Raw genomic sequence first — 5,972 nt, forward strand, 5'->3', positions numbered from 1 at the left:
ACCCATGTATTTTATCTTCTCTTCATTCCACAAGTAAGTGTGCTTCAAGCATGATGCTCAAGGAAGTAGAACACAGTACTGATAAGACATAGGCTCATAGTTTATGATTCTGTGGAAGATTCAAAGGAATAGACAAGTAACTACAGTAGAATGTGAAAGGTGATAGATTAAGTATTTTATAGGGTTTGTGAGCACACACAGGGAAAAATAGCTAATTCAGAGTTGGGGCAGGAGTGAGGTAGAGCGGAGTGGGATTGCTTGCCCTTTTAGGAAGGACTGTGACCCTGGGTACTTCAGGAAGAATGCCCACAGGACAGTTGATAGGATTGTGTAGATGATGTACTTGTACTTATCTGTACCCAGTGCAGTCCCTGATGCATAATGTCAGTTTTCCGAATGCCACCCAGCCTCTAAATCGTTGTTGTTTTGGTGGTGCTGACTGGCTTTGCCCTAGTGGTATAGGGTTCTGCCTCTTATTATTCCATAGCAAATGCCATTCTGAAATTTGGGATTTTTCTCCCCACCAAAGAATTTTCTTCTGAGTTGAACCCAAAGCACTTTCTGAAAATAAGAGTTGGTTTTTAGGTGTACTAAAACTGAAAAGAATGATGAAAATATTCCTGAATCTGAAACTCATTTTAATTGATTTTTTAATGTACTTTTATTCATTTAATGAGTCATTCATTTGAATATGCTTGTCCAGTACCTACTATGAATAAGAACCTGAGCCTAAGGCTGGGCATGGTGGTGCATACCTGTAATCCCAGTTCTGGGGAGGCTGAGACAGGAGAATCTGTGATAATTCAAGGCCATCCTGGGCTTAAAAGGACAGCACAAAAACCCAATTGAAAAGAACAACCCCTGAAGCCCCCAGTCCAGTCTGTATTCTGTCTGCTATCTCCATTGGGCTGGCGGTAGTCCAGAACCCTCAGCCTGGAGCTCCTGCCTCAGGGACACTATTTGCTGGCTGCCTCCCAGGTGCCTCGTTTTCTCACTGCCTCTTTCTGTGTTGGGCTCCGCCGAGCTGGGCCCAGCATCCCTTCTCACTTCGTGCTGGTGGACACAGGGGAGCCTAACCCGAGCCGGTGGCCTCTTGTAAGGAGCAGGCCACCTCAGTGACCTTCAGACTGGCTAGGCTGGACCACACATGGTCCTAGGAGCTGCGATTCTGGGAAGCAGTGAGCATGGTGGGGATCCTGGCCATGGTGGCTGCTCTCCCTTCCATAAAGGACTATGAGACTGAGCCATGCCAAAGAAGGACAAATGATGACAGACCTTCCTGCAAAACAGTTACAAAGTATTTATCACCAATGGAGAAGACTGGAGACAGGGTTTTCTCTCCACCAGCATCCAGCACTATTTTGGATTATTTTAGAAAGATTTCCCCCACAAATAAGAAGAATGACATTTACCAGAATTAGCACTTCCAAAAAATCTAAGAACAGATCTAAGAAGTCTGAAGCAACTGATAGAGACTTGACTTCTCAGACCAGAAAGGCAAACAGTACTTCAAAAATATTTCAAAAGCTGAGCAACTGATTAAGAAAGCAAAAGCCTTATACATCAATAGGTCAAAGGCTATTGAAATAGTCTTACCTTTAAGGCATTCCTCTAGGCATCAGGCACTTTGAGATAGGGAGAAATCTTCAGAAACAGATGACTCTGTAATAATAATAGATTCGAGTCTACTTCTTTTAAAAATCCAGAGAAGAATCAGAAGAAACTACAGTGCTTAAATGATGTGCTAGGAAAAAACTTTAAGGAGTCTCCTAAAAATATACCTGGAAAATGAAAATTGCTCTTTTAATTTCTTGCCAAAAAGACTCAGGAAACAGCTGATCTTATCCTTGTTTTGGATGAGAGCAGTCAAGATACATCTGAAAGATCTCAGGATTGTGATGCACAATTTAAAGCAAAGCGTCGTTTTCTAATGAGTGGTTTGCCAGATTTGTTGAAACAACAAATTGCAAGGAAAGCTGCTGCACTGGCTGTGTATAACTCAGCGAGTACCAGTTTCCAGGCAGTTGTTCATATATAACAAAAGGATAATTGCTCTTATGGCATTTAAAACCACCCTCTTGTGCTTTTTAAACTAAATTTAAAGAACAGGTTATAGGGCCAGGAATATAGATAGCTCAGTGGTTCTGCCACCTGCCTGGAAAGCACAAAGACCTGAGTTCGATCCCCAGTGCCAAAAAAAAAAAAAAAAGAACAGGATATAAAAGTAACATATTTCCAAACATGTTACTGCTCTTGGTGAATTCTCAATATTGGATTCAAATTTGAACAGTGGTTCTGCTGTCATGTGTATGAGGACAAGGAATGATTTTATTAAAGAAGTAAGAAATACCTTATTGGAGGAAATGGGTGGTCAAATCCTGCATTTTCTTTGGGAAAATATTTTCCTTTGCTTCTAATAATATTGAATTGATACTAGGTACTTTCTGAGTATCATGGTAAACAAGAAAGTTCACAACTAGAGCCTGATGTCACACAAAAACAAACAAAAAGGAAACAAATGGAGACAGAAACTCTGAAGTCAAAGGAAAGAAACTAAATGAATATTCAGTGAATCCAGAAAAGATAAGTGAAAAGCCAGAAGCTGACAAAAGCAACCACTTTTCTGGTAAAAAGCTAGATTGTTCCAAAGGCATATTTTCTAAAACATCCTGGAAGAAACAAACTGCTTTAAGTACATGTAGAGTGAAAATGGAAGCAGTAGTGGATAATGGTACTGTAATAATAGATGATAACAAAGAGTCTGCAACATAAATATCTTCCATTCCTGATTCTGGAACTGAAGACATACTTTGGATAGAAAAGTACCAACCTCAGAACGCCATTGAACTCATAGGCAATGAGTTAGCTATAAAAAAGTTACATAGCTGGTTGAAAGACTGGAAAAGAAGAGCAGAACTGGAAAAAAGATAGAACTTGAAGGGAAAAAGAGATGACAAACAGGAAGATTTTTCAGATAGCATAGACTGTCAAGGCAGCTCAGGTGAAGAGAGCCGTCTCTGCAACACTGTTCTTATAACAGGGCGGACAAGAGTGGGTAAAACTGCCATGGTATGTGCTTGTGCTCAGGAGTTTGGATTCAAGATATTTGAGGTGAATGCCTCCTCCCAGTGCAGTGGTAGACAAATTTTATCTCAACTGAAAGAAGCTACCCAGTCTCATCAAGTAGACAAACAAGGAGTAAATGCACAAAAGCTCTAATTTTTTAAATAACTACAGCATAACAAGTCACCAAAAAAATTAAACTCCCCTGAGGAAGTTGTTGCATCACCATGGAAACTTCCTCCATCATCACCCAAATGTAGCAGGCAGAAGACAGCACTTCCCCCTAAAATTTTGGCAAATTACTTTAAAGTATCTTCCAAATGCAAAAATAATGAATAAACAACAGCACTTCTCAAAAATAATAATTAAAAATTCTTTGGAACAAAAGCAAATTACTCAGACTAAATCTACAAATGCATTGAATTCAAATGTCATAGAATTTGGACCTGAGGAACCCAACAGGAAAATATGCAACATCTCTCATTCTTTTTGAGGAGGCTGATGTCATTTTTGATGAAGATGCTGGGTTTTTTAATGCAATCAAAACATTTATAGCAACAAATAAACGACCTGTAATCCTTATACAAGTGATCCAACATTGTTTAATGTTTGATGGCAGCTTTGAAGAAATCAATTTCAGTACTCCTTCGCTGCTAAATGATGCCAGCTACCTACAAATGATGTGCTTAACTGAAAATTTAAGAACTGATACGAGAGACTGTAACCTTGTTAACTGCACATGCGTGTGATATCAGAAGAAGTATCCTTTACTTATAATTTTGGATTAGAAGAGGAGGTGGATTTTTAAAAGAAAGGCCTGGAGGAAGTAGCTGAAATGTACTAGTTTGCACTAAAGATTGCCAAAATGCCAAAAATAACGCTAAAAATACTAAAAAGAATTGGAAAGTCCTTCCCAAATGTGACTTTGGCTGTGCTGAGACCTTTGGACTCAAGAACATTTTTTCCCCATCTGAAGACTTATTTTTATTTAAATGTAAAATCACAACAAAGGCAGATGGCATAAACTCATCTTCTTACAGAATTCCACATGCAGAATACAGATTTTTTTATATAGTAATCTTGAGTTCATCCTGCCATTATCAGTTGATACCATTCCAAAAACAAAAAAACTTTGTGGCCCCTCTGTAACTGTGGACGCCAGTGCAGTAACTAAAAGTATGAGATGTCTTGTCAGGAAATGTTCCAAAGGAGAGAAGCCATTGAAAAAGTTGCAGAAAGAGAAACCGAAGAAAAAGATGGTGATACTAGATGATAATGATTTATTTGACACTGGCTTGGACTTGTCTGATGAATTTATTAACCTATCCCTGATATCTTCCTCAAATTTAGAAGACAACAAAGCCAGAGACAAAGAATCTAAACCAATGTTCAGAGTCTGATACTGAATCTATTCCTTGTCCTCCTAAAACACCTCTGAAAAAACTGTGCTCTGTCCTTGTTTCTCATTGTTTAAATACTCACACTGAGTTCATCGATAACATGTCCTTAGATGACTTTTTAACTGATGTAAGGGATTAGAAGGAACTTGGTAAAAATGACTTCTGTTGGACAAGTGGAAAGGTTAAAAGTGGACCTTCTGATGAGTTTAGTCTGGAGAGTGGTGATGGAAGCATTTCTCAAGGCTCTGCGGAACTGAGGGCAGCTATACAAGCGCTCAGCTTTACTAAGTGTTCTGCTATTTCAAAAACATTGGAATCCTCCTTGAATTCTTGCAAGAAATTAGGAAGAGATCCAGTCAATGAGCTTACTTGTTATGTTTCACAAAAGCATAATAATGTATGCTTTAGCCAGTCAGCAGCTAATTTGGACATTGCTTGGAAGAGGATAGCAATCATTAAAAGTGTATTTTCTACTCAATCTCTACTAAACCTGGGTAATAAACAAGCCGGTATAACTGAGTACCTGCCAACTCTTTGAAACATTTGCAGCACTGAGAAGCTAAAAGAACAAGAAAAATGTAAAAGAAGATTCCTGCACTATTTTGAAGGAATTCATCTTGACATTCCAAAAGAGACTGTGAATAGTTTGGCAGCTGACTTCCCTTAATATTATGCATTAATAATGCTGTTTACAGAGTATGTGATGCTTAAGATACATTGTTGTATAAAGTTGAGTTTTCATGGAAGTGTTCATTTTTCTTCATGTACATTTAAAACAGACTATTTGTATTTTTTATTTCTGTGCAGATACTTAAAATGAAAAAAAATGAATTAAAAAATAAAAACCTTATTAGGATCTTCTGTATTATTGCAGATTATTCACACCAGAGAAACTATTTGGTATTTACACATGTGTGCCTTATTTATTTCACTTAGGAGTATATCTTCAATATTACTGACATTGAGAAATGGGAAGAAAGGAGCTAAAGGTGTAGGGAAGGTGGGATGGGTAGGGGAAGGGTAAAAAGGGAAAAGAAAAAATGTGAGATAATGAAAAGATGGAAATAAAGTGGTTGTAGATGGGGAGGGGAGGAGGGGGTGAAGGGAGGGCAGGGGTAAGGGGAAAAAATGAGAATCAAGACTTGTCATGTAAAGGTACAAGATCCCAACAATGAATGTAACTGTACTGTATCCCTAAAATGTAGCAATAAACTCAATTAAAGCTGAAAAAAAATAAGATAAAAATTACAGTGTAGGGGGAGCAAGCAAGTCTTTGTGGAAATAAGTTGGTACAGTGCACGATGATGTTCTCTAACTGCTGTCCATTAGCTCAATGCCTTTGAGCAAAATAAACCCTTAGAGCCTGTTTTAAAACAAAAACAAAAAAAAAACCTAAGCTTAGCACTCATGTCCTCAAGGAAACTGCATTTTCATTGAGTTCAAAAAACATTTGTATGAACAACTAAAGTACAGGGTAAAAAGTGCCAGATACAGAAAAATGTTTGTGAT

The 5,972-nt window shown here is 38.1% G+C and overlaps 1 pseudogene; it reads left to right on the forward strand.

The window, feature by feature from the left end:
- Positions 1–1,117: 1,117 nt before the first annotated feature.
- On the forward strand, positions 1,118–5,130 carry LOC104853886 (annotated as a pseudogene).
- The last annotated feature ends 842 nt before the right edge of the window (positions 5,131–5,972 follow it).

This window comes from Fukomys damarensis, unplaced genomic scaffold (genome assembly GCF_012274545.1).
Source record: "Fukomys damarensis isolate Sample0158 unplaced genomic scaffold, DMR_v1.0_HiC HiC_scaffold_16, whole genome shotgun sequence".
Taxonomy (NCBI): Eukaryota; Metazoa; Chordata; class Mammalia; order Rodentia; family Bathyergidae; genus Fukomys; species Fukomys damarensis.